Raw genomic sequence first — 19,627 nt, 5'->3', positions numbered from 1 at the left:
CCAGGGGGGGATAAGGGGAAAAAGAGGAGGGTGAAAGCGGGTCCTAGCGAGGCCCCAGTCCCGATGGAGGTCCCACCGATCCCAGTAGCGCCAGTGGCCAGCCCGGTACCCACACCGGATGGGGGTTTGCCAATCCCTGTGGTTATCACACTGCTGGAGGACGATCAAATGCCTCCTGAATTAGCGCTTCAGTTAGCGGCTGTGTTACCCTGGTTGAAAAAGGGAGTGGGGGGATCCGTGGCTGTGAAAGACCCGGCCGAGGAAGCTAGACTGATTATTGAACAGTTACGGCAGACAAGGGATGCTGGGGCAGCGAACGTGCCTTCTATTTCCCCACAGGTGGCGAAGGTGGTCCTGGCAGATAACCAGGATAAGGCGACGGACACGGCTGGAAGTGCGGCGGGAGCCGGTAAGAGAGCGCTACCGATGATGGGGGAGGGCGCGGTAACCTCAAGGCGGGAAAGCTTGGCGCAACATGTTCCCATGGTTACTAAAGAGATGGTGTGGGCCAACAAATACATTAATATGTTTTCACTGTTGACTGATCATCGAGAGTTAGAATATGCCAAGACCCAGAAAGATTTATGGCACCCCAGTGTATGGCGGGCAAAAATGGCGGAATTCAGGGTCGAGGAGTCGATGATGAACTGGATCAGGGCCTTTTCTATCTTTGTGGCAATTATCGCTGAACGTACACCAGAACTGTTGAGTGACTTGGCTTGTTATCAGAGCAGGGTCACGAACTTCCATGAGAAGTATGGAGATGAGGAGTGGAAAGGGTATGACATGGCTTTTAGATGCGAAAGAGTTTAACGAAGCATTGACTTGGGATGGTTTGGATACGGTATCATGGCATGCGCAGCTCTTGCCAGGATCAGCCGGTGGTTCGGGGCCAAGCACGAATGGCTCCAGGACATTTCCACAGAGGCAGTCACAGCCCTTTCGTCAGAACTACGGGGGGGAGGGGGAGTCTCAGCTAGGTGGGAACGGAAATAAGCGAGGGGTGTGTTGGGGTTTCAATAAGGGAACGTGTAGCAGGCCGCATGGAACGTGTAGGTTCAGGCACGTGTGCTCCGGTTGTGGTAACACCTCACACCCTGAAACTAGCTGCCGATCCAGGGCCAACGGCACCAGAGGCAAAGGGGGTACCAAGCAGGATTGATACGGTGCCCTGGAAGTCCACATCTTCGCCCGTAGATATCTTGGCTTTGACCCCTTGGTGAACAGATACCCTGATCATGCGTCCGCCGGGATTCTGCGAGATGGCTTCTCATATGGCTTCAGGATCCCGGCGGGTGATTTTCGAGGGACCGCCTCTTGTAAGAACCAACTGTCCGTTCAGCACAACCCGGCGGTTGCCGCCAGTAAAGATCGCCAAGGAGGTTAGCTTGGGGCGAGTGGCAGGACCTTTTAGTGACCCACCAACGGCTGACTTTGTATGCTCCCCATTGGGGGTGGTGCCAAAAGGGACCTGGGGGAGTACAGGCTAATTCATAATTTGTCTGCACCAAAGGGGGCTTCTGTCAATGAGGCGATCGACCCTGAGATGTGCAGTGTAAAGTATGCATCTTTCGATGACGCAGTGGTGCTGTTGAATCGCTTAGGCCCCGGTGCATTGTTAGCAAAGTCAGACATTGACTCTGCATTCAGGTTGCTTCCGGTGCATCCCCAAGATCAGCGCCTGTTGGGTTTTACGTTTCAGGGGAAATACTACATGGATATGTGCATGCCAATGGGTTGTTCAATTTCGTGTGCCTATTTTGAAATGTTTAGCTCATTTCTGGAGTGGGTGTTCACAAAGGCCACAGGGCACCAACATGTGATGCATTATCTTGATGATTTCCTCTTTCTCGGCCCAGCGGGCACTCGTGACTGTGCACTGGCATTGCAGGACTTCTGTGTGCTCATGCGGAGTTTCGGTGTTCCATTGGCGCCAGGTAAGACAGTGGGGCCGACTACCTCCCTGGAGTTTTTGGGCATAGAACTAGACTCCGTGGAGGGGTGCTTCCGCCTGCCGGCGGATAAGATCGCCAAATTCAGGGCTTCCTTGTTGCAGTGTCTCCGGACCGAGAAAGTGACATTGCACCAATTACAGCAGACAGTGGGTCAGCTTAACTTTGCATTAAGGGTGATACCGATGGCTCGCCCTTTCTCTCGATCCATTGCCCAGTCCATGGTAGGCCTCAGGGAAGGGCACCACCGCACGAGACTGTCGGCGGAGGTTCGCCAGGACATGCTCATTTGGCTGGCATTCCTGGCGGACTTCAACGGTCGAGTGGTCTGGAGCAAACCCCCAGCCTCGTCGGAGGAACTCGGCTTATGGACCGACTCGGCGGGCAGCGTGGGGTTTGGTGCGATCCTCGGAAACCGTTGGTCGGCACAAAGATGGCCGGCATGGTGGCAAACAAATGGCTTGACGAGTAACATTGGCTTTCTAGAACTCTTCCCCATCTGGGTGGCTCTGTCGGCATGGCCGGAGGATTTCAGAGACCGCTCGGTGGTATTTTGGTCCGATAACATGACTGTGGTTGAGTGCATTAATCAGCAGGCAGCACGCTGCAAATGGATATTGCGATTGTTGAAAGAAATTGTGTTACGATGCTTGAGATTAAACGTACAGTTCAGGGCAAAACATGTGCCGGGTGTACTGAATAATGCAGCTGATGCGCTCTCTCGTTTCAAAATGCAGGCTTTCAGGGATTGTTTACCCTCAGCGGAGCTAGTGGCGGCACCATTTCCCGAAGCACCTTGGCAAATCGGTGCCCCGGACTACAAAACCTCGTGGCAGCCAGTTTAGCGCCCAGGACAAGGAAAGCTTATGAAGGGGCGTTCCGCTCGTACTGCGCCTTTTTGGGTCCAGCAGGGGAGCATAGATGGGGGCAGGAGGAGTCCTTTGTCCAATTTTTAGTGGCACTTCATGGAGAAGGCCGGTCGGCGGCAACCGCAATTCGGTATAAGGCCGCCATATCATTTATGGCACAGCTCCATAGGATCAGGGACCCGACGGACTCCTCTGCGTGGCTGGCGGCGCTTAGAAGGGTGCAGAAAGGATAACAGGCACCCGATAGGATTTGATAGGTTGACCACCTTGCTGGCTAAACTAGAAGAGACATGCTCCTCGCCTAGCAAGGTAATACTATTCCGAGCAGCGTTCGCATTGGCGTTCTATGGGGCGCTGCGTGTGAGCGAACTAGTGGCGGCAAATAAGAGAGATATGGAAGGAGGTCTGCGCAGGGATCACATCCAATTAAGGGGGGATTCTCTGCTGATCTCGATAGCCAGGTCAAAGACGGACCAGGAGGCCCAGGGGAATAGTGTTGTGTTGCAGCGCGCTCCAGGTAGTCCCGGTTGTCCAGTGAGGCATGTTGAGGCCTACCTAAAACAAAGGTTGACAACGTGGGGGGTGCCTTGCTGCGACATACGGACGGCACCCCGTTGACAAGGTTTCAGTTTCAGAGGGTGCTGGCAATTACAATTGCAGCAGCGGGCTTGAACCCAAGTGATTTTGGGACTCATTCATTCAGGATAGGGGCCGCTACAGAAGCTAGGCTCTAGGTCTGCAGGCAGACGAGGTGAAGCAGTTAGGCCGTTGGTCCTCGAATTGTTTCAAGAGGTACGTGCGACTGCACATGTTGTAAATTACTGATGAAGTGCACTCACGCTTGTTGTCTTTTGTTTGGATTACAGTTTCACGAGCCTGTGACGCAGGGCGGAAATTGGGACCGGCCCAGTATCAGCTAACCACCGCATCAGGATTACAGAATGGAAGACGGGTGGTCTGGGTCGTGGGTCACTCATACGTGAGGCGTGCCGGGGACATATTCAAGACAGGTGATGCGATCCACACATCTGAGGAATATGGGTTCAGGGTGTCCTTCCATGGGAAGGGCGGCCTCTGTATTGACCGACTGCAAAGTTTTGTGGAGGAATTATTAGGGCGGCACAGGTCACCGCCATCTGTAGTCATAGTGCACATTGGGGGCAATGACTTGGTAAGACTGGGTAGACGAGCTTTAGTTGAGCACATACTTTCTGTAGTTAGCTGGTTAGCAAAAAGGCTCCCGGGATGTACGATTGCCTGGTCTCACATGATTCCCAGGAGGGTATGGCGGGGTGGTTTGTCCACGACAGTGTTGAACCATTCGGTAAAGAGGGTCAACAATAAAATGGAGAAATAGTTTTGCTCTGCTCATCTCCAAAGCATATCTCATGGGTGCATCTAGGGCGATCACTGTTATTCTGATGATGGGGTACACCTGTCCAGGGTGGGTAATGACTTACTGATAGGAGACATGATAGCTTGGCTAGTGGGTTTGAGGAGACATGACCTATAGGAGGTGTGGGGGGGCCAGATAGTCGGCTAACTATCTGGCCTGTGGCGTTAAGGTCATGATCGGTGAGCAGTGATTTCAAGGTCCCTAGGGGGGGCGCCACCCATTACGGATGGGTCGCACAGGGGGAGACGGCCATAGGCCCCTCCCAGGGGGAGACGGCTATATGTCCCTCCCCAGAATTTCCCGGGGGCCGGATATCCGCTCCGGCGGAAAAGAGTGCGGGGAAAGGGGGGGGGGGGGGGTGGGGGAGTCCACGCTGTCCTTATTACAGATACCTCGCACGGGAACTCAGACGACCTTAAGATGGCGTCGAGTGAAAGGGGGCCCCCCACGACAAGGGAAGTTACAGTTGGCTGCGAGGGTAAAGTCCTCTGCGCATGCGCCACTCACTCGTGAGGGCGGGAATTTGGTGATAGGGATCTGACACCGGTTAAGACCTTGCCGTAGGCCCTTAATGTTAGGATGTACAAATTCAAATGTAATGCATTTGTCATGATGTTAGACTCGGCTAGGAAATCTTTGTATTAGAGATTTGTTAAGGTTAGCCTGAATACCTTTCTCCATCAAATGTAATTGAAGTTGAATTTGTACATGATACATGAAACGTTTTAATTTAAAGTTTTACATTTTGTTTCATATTTTAATAAATACGGCCTGGGGGGTCGTGAGGCCCCCCTGCCTTCCAAAAGTTCAAAACTGTGTTTGTCTCCTCCCATTGGGATTGGTGTTGGAAGGGGTGGCGGGCATCCCGGCCCATACAGCTACATACCAAGCTGCTCCAGCTCCTTGGATTCCCTATCCGGAGGAGCGGAAGGGAATGCGTTTTGGGATGTGGAGGTTTGGACAACCAAGCTCTCCGGGGTGGGATGTTGGGAGTGGAAGAGGGGGTTGCCTGGAGCCCTGTGTTGGCATCGGGCCACGTTTATGTCCACAGGACCCCCCGTGTTGGGCCTGGACAAAGTGCCCAAAAGAACGTCAGACAGTTCATCATTAAAAGGCAGCAAGGGCTCCGCAGAGGTTGCTGTCGGTTGAAGCTTCAGTCAGGAGCTTAGTCCTGACGGCCACTGTATGGAGTTCGAGGTGGAGGACCTCGGCCGCGCTACTCAACACAACTGTGTACCTTGCTCCCTCCTTCGTCGCCAAGGAAGGAGACACCATGCCAAGGTCTGGCGAGGTGTCTAGACCACTGGCATCCCCCAAATCCTCTGCCCAGTCCGGTTCATCACTGCACTGTTGTGCGAGAGGGTATGCAGACCCCTCCCAGTCCTCCCCTTCCGCCAAAGTCTGTTAAACAGGGTAAAAATAAGGAGGACGCACGTAGGGGTAGAAAGGCCCCATTGGCATTCTGGCGCCGCATCCTGTTCAGGGCTGAAAACGGGGATGACGTTGGCAGTGGTACCCGACGACGTCGAAGGTGGTGCCGGAGGTGGGGTCGACACCGGTGGAGGTGTTATCTGGTCTACTGGTGTTTCCTGGGATCCGAGCCCGGATACAGGGTGGTCCTGCGGTACCGGGGCCGAAGCCGATGGCGTAGGAAGGGCAGGACCCCCAGTCGGGCCCGCGTGACTCAAAGACGCACCGGCGGGGCCAGGCGCCCCAGAGAGTCGGGCCATGGCAGCCAGAACAGAAAATCTTGCACCTGTGCAGGCGTCGCCGACGGACCCGGGAAGGGCGGGTAGGCCGGTGGCGATGTCGGAGGCTCCCCGGAGCAGCACGACCCGTACCCTCAGCCGCAACGGGAAGTTAAAGAGGGACAACGCTTCTTCGACTTCTTCTTGGAATGCTTCGACTTACCTGACCCCGAGTGCCGAGACTTAGATCCAGAGGAGCGATGGTGACGGCTCCCCAACCGGTCCCTCGACCTCCCACGGAACCGGTACCTTGAGCGGTGCGGAGTTGTGGTCGCGCCCCAGGCAGTAGAGACAAACGCGGTGCTGGTCCGTCACCGACATCATGCGGTGACAGTCCCCACAGTTCATGAAACCGGGCATCCTTATGACACCAGGAGTAGAACAACTGAGGAAAAATTAGGTAAACAGCCTCGAAAAACTCATGTCAAAAAGTGACTGGAGGTACATGCTCTTCCGGGATCTGCGCGTGCTGGCGCGTAACAAAAAAGAACTGACGTTGGCGCGCGTTTAAGTAGCTCCAGCGACGTCATCTTGGCGGCGACTATGCCAACGGCGCTCGCAGAGTCGCACAACGACGCCTACCGACATGCAAGGGTACGACTGACGAAAACAAATAATTACGGATCCAGTCTGACGCCTGGGGGAATTCTAAGGTGTTGTGGCCCACTGTGTCAAAGGCAATGAGGTCAAGTGGCACAGTCAGCATTAGATTCACTGGCGGTAGACCAACTGGAAGCCACCTCGGATCCTTGTGGCCTGATGGCATGCCAGGGGGCTCCATTCTGATGTAGAAGATTCGGTCCATGCCCTCTGTAAACTCAAGTATCTGTTGTGGCATCACCTTCCAGGGTGGGAGATATAACTCATGGCCTTGAGGTACCTAGGGCGTTGTGTGTCTCTGAATGGCTTCAGTAGCGGGATGTAGTGGGGCTGTGCTTGGATTTCTTGATCTTTTTTTAATTTTTTTGACAAGGAGGCTCTTTATATAGTATACCAAAATGAGGTATACTATGCAAAGAGTCCAGGAATTCCCTTATAAGTGAACAGTGGCTTGCTCCAGCAATCCCAAGGTGCTCTTCTATGGGGTAGTGTGTTTGAGCAGCCTTAGGCTTATCAGAGAGGAGTATTAGATATCTGCAATAATCACACAGTCAATAAATGTGAGACAAAACTCAATAAGGAAAGCCACACCAATTTATAAAAAACATAACAAGTATCTTTATACATATTTATATATATATTTAGGGACGAGAATTAATACGATCAGGTGAGTAGGTTTGGCAATAGAAATAGCTCCACATGAGTTCCTGGTTCATGGGTGAAGTGCTGACAGTTTTCCCAGGCTTTTGGAACAATTGTTAAGGACAGCAGACAGGCTGGCAGGTTTGGCGCCAAATCAGTTGTTGCTCCTCTGTTCTTGCTTCTTGCGTCTCCTTACGTCTGTCTTCTTTGTTCAGGTCAGCAGGACCTGATTTCCTGGTGCCAGGGACTCCCCTAAATACTAGATGTAGCGTGAGGAACGCAGAATAGCAGCCAATGGCCTACTAACCCCTGGGGGTCACTAAGCCCCCTATATGTCCATTTCCTCTAGGAAGTGGGCATAACCCTGTCCCAGAGTTCCTAATTGTGCCATCATGCAATTTTCCATTCATCTTAGGGGTGGAACTAGCCTGAAGGTGACCACACCTCTCTAACTACTAATTTTCCCACCTATCCAGGCGCCATATGGTGCTTGGTTAAGGGTGGGTTGGTATACTCTCTTGTGAGGATAGCCAGATTTGCATACTAAAGGCGGTGGGCTCTTTGCCTTGGAATGCTAATTCGCAGAACATCCTTTAGGAGGGGGTGTCTGTCGGACAGGTTTTGTTTTGGACCTCATGAGAGCAAAGGTCTTCACTCCTGGACATCAAAACTCATCTGTGGTAGCATGCTGGCTAGGACCAGTCACTCAGAACACTAATAGTTAGTAGGTTTTCAGGGGGCACCTCCAACGTGCCCTCTGGGTACATGTATTAATACGTCCATCACTGGAACCAGTGAGGGCTTATTATTACAAGATATTTAATACCAAACATCTCTGGTTTCAGTGAAGCCATCATGTAGCTGGGGGAACTCGTTTTCATCCGTGTTCAGCACATGTAATTAAAATGGCTTCTCTGGTCACTTGTCCTGGCAGCAACTAAATTGACCAGCACAGGGGCATATCTGTTCAAGAAGATATGTCCACACATGTTTAATAGTGAACCCTGCCTTAAGGCTGTAAGGCCTACTATAGGGGTGAGGTACTTACATTGCATGCAGTGTCTGTGGGCATGGCACATATGGATGTATGCCATGGCGTGTTTTCGCTTAAGCCTGCACCAAGATACGCAGCCTGCAGTAGCAGTCAGTATGTGTTTGGTGAGGGGTCCCTTTGTGGAAAACGCAAATAATCTCTGTTAGCATAAGCTTGTATGGACGTGGTCTCACTCATGAGTGAATCAACTTGTTATTTTGAATTTCAGCTTCAGTGTCAATCTCTATTTTGTTGGTCTAAGAACCCATGGACAAAGAGAAGGGAGAACCCTGCACCAGTGTGCTCCTAAAAAGGCACATTTCCACAGATTTGGCACCCGACTCATGCGGCTCATCAGAGATGCGGACGCCCGAAGGAGTGGTCTTGAGGGAAGAATGGAATCTTGCTGAGGAGATGTCCTGCATGAGGAGACCCTTGTCTTTGCAGAACAAAGTGTTTTTCTGGTTTTCCCGATATTGACCCTCCAGGTGGTGGCCGGTCTCCACTAAGATTTCCTTTGGCGCCCATTTTTGTATGACCATTAGGTAGACTAAGAGATTGGAGGTTGGAGACTTGTTTTGTAAGGACGCTGAAGCGGCACTCTTGATTTGGGACTTGCTTGGCCAAGATTCTGGTTTTGTTTGTTTGCTTACCTACTGCAATAGTTAATGATAGGTAATGTGGAGATTTTTCTCTTACTTTGATATATCTGGGACAAGTAATATTTTACTATAATGTGGCAGCATGCCTGCTCCTAGCACACTTCGTAGGTTGTGTTTCTGTCTTGGAGGTACCAAAATAGATTTAGAAAGAAGTCAGCCGGGTACCCCAGCGGGGACACCTAATAGGCATACGCACATTAAATCCGGTATTTCTTCCATAATGTATAGTACAAATATTCGAAAAAGGATCCTGATTAACAATGGCCTGTGAATGGGTCCTTGACTTTAAAAAGATACAATATTTAGAGCAGTGTTTATTTAAGAGGAAAAGATATGTTTGATTGTGTACGAATGTGGGAGAAAGAAGTGTATGAGAGAGTGAGGAAAGAAGAAGCTATAGCAGAAAAAGAACAGCAAAAAACAATATATTAAAAGTGTTAGAATTAAAAAAATAAGGAAATTAAGGAAATAAAAGAAAAGGAGGAACGGGAGCGTCATTAAGAGGTAACTGGCCAGTACCTTATTAGGCGCCCCACAAAGCTTGTGTGTGCGCGTCTGTGCGCATATGAGAGTGTGTGCTCACATTTGTGTGTGCTTGTGCATGTCTGTGCGTGTGATGGTGTGTGCACGCTGGATTTGTTATTCTCTGGCGGCCGCTATCCTGATATTGACTTTAACTGCCAGATGCCTGACCTTAGGATGGCCACCAGTGTACCAGTGTACAGTACAGTCCCCTGCCCGACCCCAATGATGGCTTCCATAGTGGTCCCCTACACGTTGTTTTACTTCCCTGGGACAACAATTGGACATGACCTTGAACCTATCCCCTAACCTGCCTACACATCAGGACTTGGAACCTGCGGAACTTAACCCAGACTGTGGAGACCTAGCGATTTTGCTGATGCCCGGTGGAGCTACCATATAGCTAAAGAGGAGATGGATTGTGGGCCCTCTCCGCCGTCACCTACCCAGCCGGACATTGGGCAGATTTTCCCCTCGTCGCTACGTCCTATCTTCCTTACCCCTTTACCCTATCCCCTTAGCCTTCATTGCTCCATTCACCTTGTCCCCTATGTTCTTTAAATGCTTTTCTTGATACTTATGTAACTTTTAAATTGCAACATTATTGTTCCTCATGTAAAGCGCACTGATTCCTTCTGTCTAGACAGCGCTATATAATAACTCATTAATTATATTTGTTCACATTTAGTACTTTTTCTCTGTTTGTCTACCTCCCTAGCTCCTATCCCCTCTCCCTGAATCTCTCACCTTGCCTGCTAGTCTACCTAGCCCCCGGTCCATTGTGCCCTTTGACTAAGCACTCCTTCTCCCCTTGTTGGGGAAAGATCCAATATTTATACTCTGGAGTCTCAGCGAACCCACTGAGAGAGTTCACTGCGCCAAGGAAGCCACTCACAGCTGAGGTATGGTATGGCACCCCTTGCCAAAGCGCTCCCTCTCCCCTTTTTGGGGAAGGATCCAGTATGTAGGCCTTGGAGTCTCAGAGACCCCTATGAGAGAGTCCACGGCGTAAAGGGAGCCTCCCGCAACAGAGATAGGGAAGTGATACCACTTCCCCTGGGATCACAGCTTACTGGACTTTGGACATTGCTCGACTCTTCTACTGGTTTGTGTCCCCGTCGCCCTTCCCCTCCTCTTCCATGTGGTGTCCTTCACCCTCCCCTCCTCTTTCCCTCCTTCATTGCCTGTCTACTTCCCCAGCTCCTTCCCCCTCCCCTGAATCTTTCCCTTTACCTGCTTTCCCCCTTATGTATTTGTGCTTATTGTTTATCTCGACCTTACAAGTAACTATGTTGCTATGCTCTAATAACTTTGTAACCTTTGTAACGATGTATCCTGTAACTATGATCTGATGCTCATGTAAAGGTCTCTGATACCTCCGGGTCTAGCCATCGCTATATAAAACCTTTAAAATAAAAAAATTAATATAAGATAAATAATAAACCTCAAGATGATTCCATCTTGTTAGATAAACCTCTACCCACGTATAAATTCCCTAATGCCCCTGAGAATCAGGCTTTTGACGAGGTGCATTTGTCCTCAGATGAGAACATGAGATAGATATAGTTAAGCAAGATGGGCGCCTGACTCATTCTACTTTAACTACTGAATGCAAGGCCACTCTTAGATCCGCTGCTCGTACAGCAGCTTGTGGGAATGTTTCCGCTCCAGATCTCATAGCAATGGTTCAGCAGTGGATAGATTTAGAGCAGTTATATTTTGTAGAGACATTTATTGGGAAGTAATACTCAGTTTTAGAAAACATTCTGGTGATCTAGAGCCCTCTGATATAAATTCAGGTTATAAACAATTAAGTGATGGCACCTTTCTTCCTTCACAGGTGCCTGATCTAATTAGGCGAGCGGTTAAAATGCAAACTGACGCATTCCGTCTGCGAGAGGAGAAAAAAGCAGCTAGCAAAGCTACACTGAACTAACAGTTCAGTCTCCGGCACAACAAGACGGAGCTGCAGGGGCAGATAAAGGCACTAGTGATATTGTAGTTACTGTGAAACCAATGCGTGAAGCTGCGCCTCTGTATGTTCCTCCGAAGTGTGCGGGAACAAGTGAGGATATAACTTCAGATGATGCAAAGGGATATTTTATTTATAATTGGGTTTATACCCCTTGGAGCAGAGCAGATGCATTGGCTCTTAAAGCTGCTTTGCCGACCGACGGAAAAATGCGGCCGCTTTTTATGAAGAAGTTGAAGGAGCTATTAGTTCCTGCACTATGAACTGCCAGATATCGATATGTTTTTTGTACTTATTTTGCCCCCTGATATGTGGAGAACAATTCAGAAGGTAGACGATATTGCAGCTTATGGTGATACGTGGGTGCATTTAGAGGAAATAGATGTGGCTAGAGAACCTGAGCGGAAACGACAACAGGTGATATAAGATCTTCCCAAAGCTATTGCAACTAAGTTAAAAACTCTTATACCCCCTAAGAAAATAGATTGGACAACGTTAGCGTCTTGTAAACAGAAAGCGGATGAGTGAGTTTCGGATTTCTTTACACGATTTGAAGAGACATTGCATAACTTTAGTGGGCAGTCATTAACAGATGACTCAGGTAAGCATCTGTTCGTCAGCAAATTTGTCGCTAACATATTGCCAGAAATAGCATGTTGCCAGAAATAGTAATAGCAATAGCCTAAAGGTCAGCAAGAGTTCATGGACTATGTCTTTCCCAGTCTCCCTTTTGACTATGGCCCAGTATTATGAGCGTCAGGAATTGGAAGCAAAAGGCAAAGAGGATAAAAAGGTTAAGGATTTAAAAACGAAAGTTATGTTGGCTCAAGTCAATGGTCCACCATTCAGAAGTAGTGGTAGAGGTGGACATGCAGTATATACCCCTGGTGTACCCCCTTTCTCTCGAGGAACTTTGTCTTTTGATCAGTGTGCTTATTGTAAAGAGATTGGACATTGGCGTTCTGAGAGCCCCCGTTTGCGAGGTCAGCAGTATCAACGGGGTAGAGGAAGCATGAGAGGACTCCCAGGGAATTACGGACAAAGGGGAGGAATAGGAAATCATATCTTTTGAGGCAGCTGAACACAACCGAAATTATTATAATACCTTCAATAGACTAAATCAATATCAAATGTCTGATTATTCGATGGATGGTCTTGGGGATTCTAATTATGCATAGGAATGCCTAGGATGGGGTAAGGAACCGGTTGAGGTGCCAATAGATCAGAAAGGTCCTTATGTTGATGCAAATGTCTTGGGCTCTAATGATTAGTTTCTGTTTGATATAGGAGGTACACTTAGCCCACTGTCACAGCCACTTGTATTTAGTCTTGATAAATTGACTGCAGCATGTCCATTTTTGCTTTCCCCTAACACGCCGGATAACATTGTAGGTATCATTTCCATGCTACAATACGATGTTCCCCAGAAGGTGTGCATGGTATTTTAAATAACTATCCAATGGTTGAGAGGTCTTGTCTCACTAAAGAGGATGTTGCTCTGACATCGTTACCTAGTACTTTGTGGGCTGCATCAGATACTGATGTGGGACAAATGGTTATTCCACCAGTACATATTGAAGTGAAGGAAAGTGCTTCATTGCCTCGACTGCCCCAATATAAAATATCTCGGTAAGGCGAAGAAGCATTAATACACATTGTTCAGGATTTGATCAGAGTGGGGGTTGTAAAATAAGTCCCTTATAATATTCAAAATAGCCCTATTCTTCCTATTTTGAAAAAAAGACACTGACACTAAAAGTTATAGATTCATCATTGACTTACGAGAAATCAACAAAATTGTAGTGCCCCAATACCCGGTAGTTTCTGACATCACAACACTTCTTACTATGGTTTCTCCCACTGCAACTGCATTTAGTGTCATCGATTTGAAAATGCATTTTTCTCAATACCTATTCACCCCGACAGCCGCTATTTGTTTGGCTTCACTTTGAATAATCGATCTCTAAGATTCTGTAGAGCTCCACAAGGGTATACAGAGAGTCCTAGCATTTATAGCAAGACATTGAAAAGACAGCTTGAGTCCTTTCCTGTACCAAAAGGGGTGGCTCTAATTCAATGTGGATGACATCTTGTTGGCTGCCGATACCCCTGAGCAGTGTGAAGAAGGTACACTGTCATTGCTTTCATTCCTTGCTTCTCACCATCATAAAGTCTCTCGAAAGACAATGCAATATTGCAGACAGCAGGTTACCTATTTACTTGTCTAAGGAGGGATGTGCACTCACACCAGACTGCATTCAAACTGTATTAGACACACCTGTGCCCTGTACTCATAAGGATGTTCATGCACTGATTGGCCTTACTTCTTTCTATAGGCAGTGGATCACTAGCTTTTCTCACATTGTTACACCCTTGTTTGCCCTTTTGACTAAAGACACTCCGATGCCTCTACCATGGACCACTGAATGCCAGAATGCTTTTTAACAGTTACGTCACGCTCTTTGTTCTGCACCAGTATTAGGAACTCCAGACTACACTAAGGCCTTCACACTCTATGAACACGAGAGGGACGGTTGTGCTCTTTCAGTTTTAGTACAGTCTCACGGTCATAAGCAGCATCCTTGAGCATATTTCTCAGCTGTCCTTGATCCAGTTGCTCGTGCACTGAGTGGTTGTTTTCAAGCAGTGGCAGCGACAGCTGTGTCGGTACGTCAAAGGAAGGGGATAGTCTTGTCACATAGATTGCTTGTTCTAGTACCCCATTCAGTTGATGCTCTGTTAAATCAAACGAAAACACATTTGACTAGTGCCGGTTTGACAGGATATGAATTGACACTTTTGGCCCCTCATATTACACTGAAAAGATGTTTGACTCTAAACCCTTCTACATTAGTGCCTTTTCCAGCTACTCAGTCTCAGTCACAAGAGTTACAGGACTCTATATCCCTTACTTAAGAACAAACAAAGGGTCGTGTTGACCTACAAGATACACCTCTTTCTAACTTTGATGGGGAACTGTGGGTTGATGGGTCTTGCCTGAAGTTGCCTGATGGCACGACATCTGTGCTTATGCAATTACAACACTTCAGACAGTAGTTGAGACAGCTCGCATCCCACAGAAGTCGGCTCATGCAGCTGAGTTGATAACACTGATGAAAGCATGTGAGCTTAGTACAGATCTACTTGTTAACATCTACACCGACAGCCGACATGCTTTTGGAGTTATGCATGATTTTGGGCAACTCTGGAAGGAAAGAGGCTTTCTTACTTCACATGGGACACAAATAGTGCAAGGGGAATTAGTACATAATCTCCTTACTGCCTTGACATATCCTAAGAAAGTGACAATAGTTAAGTGTAGCGCACACAAGAAAGTGACTGACAAAATTGGAGCAGGCAATACCTTTGCAGATTATACAGCTCGTGAGACTGCAATGCAACAACGTACTACATCTATGCATGTAGTTAAGTCGCAGGCTGAACGTTGGCATGATGCCAAACAATAGGTGCTGGACATGCAACAATCTACCTCTGTCGATGAATTTGACCAATGGTCCAAGGAGGGAGCATTGGACGATGAGGGCTGTTGGAGGAATAAAGAAATTACCAAATGGAAGTTACCCTCAGTCTATTTACATCCTGTGATTCACATGGCACATGGGTCGGCACATGTTGGAGCATCCTCAATAGCAAAGCAACTTATGCAAGTTTGGGATCATCCAGAGATTGTCGGTACAGCTAAGAAACTAGTCCAGTCCTGTCTGATTTGTCGGCAGTATAATCCTGGAAAGGGAACCCAAACTCCAGCAGGAGGGCTTGCAATACCTACTGCACCTTTTGAGGTTCTGCAAATTGATGTTTTCCAGCTTGAACGCTGTAATAATCTGAAGTATGTCTTTGTAGTGGTTTGTGCCTTTAGTAAATGGGTGGAGGCATACTCCACAAAATATAATACTGCTCTTACTACAGCAAAGGTGCTCCTAAACGAGTTTTCCCCCAATTCGGCATTTGTCAGGTTTTGTGGAGCGACATTGGACCCCATTTTATTGGTTAAGTTGTTGAGTATGTCATGAAAGGGTTGGGAATTAAGCAGAAGTTTCATGCTGCTTTTCACCCACAATCAGCAGGGCTAGTGGAACGTTAAAACTCTACCCTCAAACTAAAACTGGCCAAAATACAGGCTTCCACATCTTTGAAATGGCCCGATGCACTGCCCTTGGCATTGCTAACCGTTAGATCGGTACCACATACACGATCTGGCCTCACACCGTATGAGGTGGCTTTTGAAAAGCCAGTGAATATTTGGGGGATTCCTAAGCCAAGCCCCATACATGATGTACCCCATTTATTGATGAACGACTACTTGTCTCAGTTGACTGACAGTTTGTCTTCTATTTATCAACAGGTTCAGGAGACTCTTCCAGACAGGTCGCTAGGTGAGGGCCTCTGCATGCGCCCTGGAGATTGGGTGCTGACGAAATCCTTCCAGAGAGCCAGCATCCTAGCACCCAGATGGCGAGGCCCTGAGCAGGTGCTCTTGGCTACCAGGACTGCGGTTCGAGTGACCAACCGGAAGACAACCGGAAGAACTGGGTACACGCGACACACTGTCTGAAGGTGTTGCAGGACCTAGTGAGCCCAGCTGTGTTGGCAGATCAACGCAATATCATGGACATCGAGAAAGGACAAGCTACATCACCTGAAAGACCTGAAGAAGTCTTTCCGGACCACACGATCCCTGGTGCATTTCGATATCAGCTGCGACCCCGGAAGAAAGACACTTTGTTGCTGAAAAAGACTGTTTGATTCCTGGGTGGTTAAAGACTGAATTCAAAGGGGGGTGGCCTTATAGTGACTGCTCATCTCAACCTCAGTGAAGAAACCAACGTCTGCCCACGACCTTAGGGCACTATCTGTTTTGTTGTTCAACAACGAGATGAACATGCCTAAGGAGAAAAAGCAAACTGCTGCAAGAGTTTGTGATCGAAAGAGTATGTTCATTATTGGACTCACTTAGATTGTTGTTCTCATTGCTACAATGACATGGGTTGTAGAGGGAGTATCTCCTGCTCAAAAACTACTGACTGCTACTACTCCTGTCCCCATTGAACACCACCATTTTACTCTTTCTTATCACGAGCAGAAGCATAGAATGTCTCATCTCAACAATACGTTCATTCAAATATTGTATCACACCCATAATGCTACAAACATTACCAACTGTTGGGTGTGTGGAATGATGCCAGCTCATCAGAAAAAGGGAGGAACGCCTTTCATTCCTTTGCCATTTTCACACAATGGCTCCTGTAGAGGCTGGTTTGCATTGTTGTGGGCCTCTGAAGTTGCTAACATTACTTATGCTGATGTAGGAGGACTAAACTTTCAGTTAAATAGAGCTTGTTACCCTGATGAGGCAGGAGATCCACAAGCTAAAGGAACTGTATGGGAAATGAGGAGTATCGTCGAGGAAATTCCTCTGTGCGCTATGTTTTCCCTAACACTCGAACTATCAAGGGTAATGGACCTCCTGTTACAGCGGTTACTAGAGCTCGAGCAGACCTTTGTGTGAGAAATATTGGCAGTATCCCTATGGGAAAAAGTGACTCTACTATAACATTGAACATTACAGGAATAAACAATAGTTGTTTTTTGTCCTCACATAACACCTGTTTCATTTGTGGAAATAAAGGTTATTACCACTTACCTATTGGGTGGTCAGGTAGCTGCGTTGTATCCTTTTTGCTACCACCTGTGTTTCTGGCACCTGCAACCTACCATAAAGACTATAAACTGTATAATGACATTTCTAAGAACTGATTCAAGAGGACAATAAACAATGATGAAGTGAATCAAACTTATACTGCACTGCAGCAGTACGTTGACTTTAATTTGGGGCTATTCTTCTTTGTTGGTGCGGCATTAAACAGCAGAAAGAGAAGGCGCTTGACACGTGTTGTGGAGGCTGAAACCAATCAGCACTTGGAAATACCACAGAAGGACTACAAATTGCAAGAATCGTGGTGCTCCAAAATAGGATGGTCCTCGATGTCATCCTGGCCGACAGTGGTGGAGCATGCCGCATCATTGAGAGCAGCTGCTGTGTGTATACCCCTGACCACACCCCTTCAGTTTTTTAAGCGATTTCCAAGCTGCATAAAAAAGCCACTGAAATCCATCAGGATTCAGGGACATGGACTTTGACTGGCTGGCTATGGACTATGTTTACTGTATGGGGCTGGAAATTATTGTCAGCCGCGTGTGTATTTCTTGCTATTCTCTTTATTTGCTGCCTCTGTATACAATGGGGCCCGATGCTCTGTTCCCTATGTATTTCTACTTGTACCTCATGTATACCGAATAACCAAATGTCACAAATGTAAATGCTCGCTTGGCAATGGACCAAGAAATTACTGAATTAATGCAGATAGATGTCCACAATGTTTTCCGTACTCCCTCAAAAGTATAGGAAGATATCTTCAGCATATGCTAAAAGGGCCATCTGTGGAAATCTATAATGATCTCTGTTACGATAAGCTGAAACCATCTTGTATGTGGCATCCATTTTGTCAGCTATGTAATTCTTCCATCCTCTGCTGCTCGTCTTTTTTCCTGCCTGTGCTGTCTATTTTAGTTAACTTCCTGACTCGACTAAAAGCAATATGCATGCTTAGGAGTTTGTGGCTGACAGAACACCTGGTCTCAGACTTAAATGTCAATTTCTTAGTACTGCCATAAGCGCTCCTCCTCCCCCTCCCTTGCTGACTAAGTGATTTCCCATTTGCCCATGCTTGTCTGTAGTTATTCCTGTGTAGGCCTTTACCTTCTATTTGGAACTACATCCTTACCAGTGCAGAACACTCAGTATAAAAGCCCATGGTCTATGTATTCAAGCCACTACCTCCTGGAACACTGAGGGTGTTGTATGGACGTGGTCTCACTCATGAGTGAATAAACTTGTTATTTTGAATTTCAGCTTCAGTGTCAATCTCTATTTTGTTGGTCTAAGGGCACAGGGGACAAAGAAGGGTGAACCCTGCACTGGTGTGCCCCTAAAAAGGCACATTTCCACACCGTATAGCGGCACACTTTGTGCTGCGCCCTTAAGGACCCTTTTTAGCTTCCTTGCCCTGGGTACTAGGGGTACCATCTACTAAGGACTTACAGGAAGTGCTAAAGGTATTGTCAATTGGCAAAACAATTCTACAGTTTTAGGAAAGAGATCTGGCATTGGGGACCTGGTTGGCAGGAACCAGGTGTACTTCAAGTCAAAATCAAAAATACCAGCCAATCAAAAAGTGAGCACTTTTCTACACAACCTCCTCTCCCCCAAATGAAAGAGAATGAGACTAAACCTTTCCCAAGAGAGTCTTCATCATCTAAGTGGAAATACCTGGAAAGGCCATCTGCAATGGCACGCCAGTCCCATGCCTGTGATCCACTGCAAAGTCCATACCCTCTAGGGAAATGGACCACCTCAACAGTTTGGGGTTTTCACCTTTCATTTGCATCATCCATTTGAGAGGCATGTGGTCAGTTTGAGCAAGGAAGTGAGAGCCAAACTAGTACAGTAGTACAGTCTCAACATCTCCAGGGACCAAACCACAGCAAATGGTTCGCCCTCAATGAAAACAACAGTTTGTTCATGGCCATCATCTTATCTCATCATCATGGTCTTACGCACAAGACCATTCGTATCACATGTTCAGAGGCATCTGTGTGCACCATGAACTGCCTAGAATAATCTGGAGCTTTTAGAATGGGTGAGCACATTGCTTTCTTCAAAGTGTTAAAGCCTTTGACCTTCTCTGGCATTTTCTTGAAGGTCAATTCCATGAGGAGTGCCACAGTAGTACCACCCCACTCCACAAGCCTCCTATAGTACACAGTCAAGCCAAGGAATGCCCTTAATTCAGGCTGGTTGGTTTGAGCTACCCAGTCCACAACTGTCTGGCTCTTCAGTTGTAGGGGTTGAACTTGGCCTCTACCCACATGGTGGCCCAAGGATACAACAGAGCCCTGCCCTATCCGGCAATTACTTACCTAGATAGTGAGGCCTGCACTCAGAAGCGCCTCAAGGAACTTTCCTAGGTAGATCAGGTGGATCCTGCCAAGTGGAGCTATAACAGCAATATCATCAAGATATGTCGGTCTAGAAGACTCCAACCCAACAAGGACTTTGTTAACCAACCTTTAGAAGGTGGTAGGGGCAGTCTTTAGTCCAAATGGCAGAACAGTAAACTGCTAATGCCCATCTGAGGTCGAGAATGCAG

The 19,627-nt window shown here is 47.7% G+C and overlaps 1 protein-coding gene and 1 pseudogene across 2 annotated transcripts in view; one reads left to right on the top strand and one right to left on the bottom strand.

Moving 5' to 3' along the window:
* Positions 1-19,627, bottom strand: part of DMAP1 (DNA methyltransferase 1 associated protein 1) — a 406,667-nt gene that overhangs the window by 38,311 nt on the left and 348,729 nt on the right. The window lies entirely within an intron of this gene.
* LOC147736428 (uncharacterized) lies at positions 16,294-17,737 on the top strand (annotated as a pseudogene).

Source organism: Lissotriton vulgaris, chromosome 1_2 (assembly GCF_964263255.1).
Source record: "Lissotriton vulgaris chromosome 1_2, aLisVul1.2, whole genome shotgun sequence".
Taxonomy (NCBI): domain Eukaryota; kingdom Metazoa; phylum Chordata; class Amphibia; order Caudata; family Salamandridae; genus Lissotriton; species Lissotriton vulgaris.
This window is presented reverse-complemented; position numbering and strand designations above follow the sequence as displayed.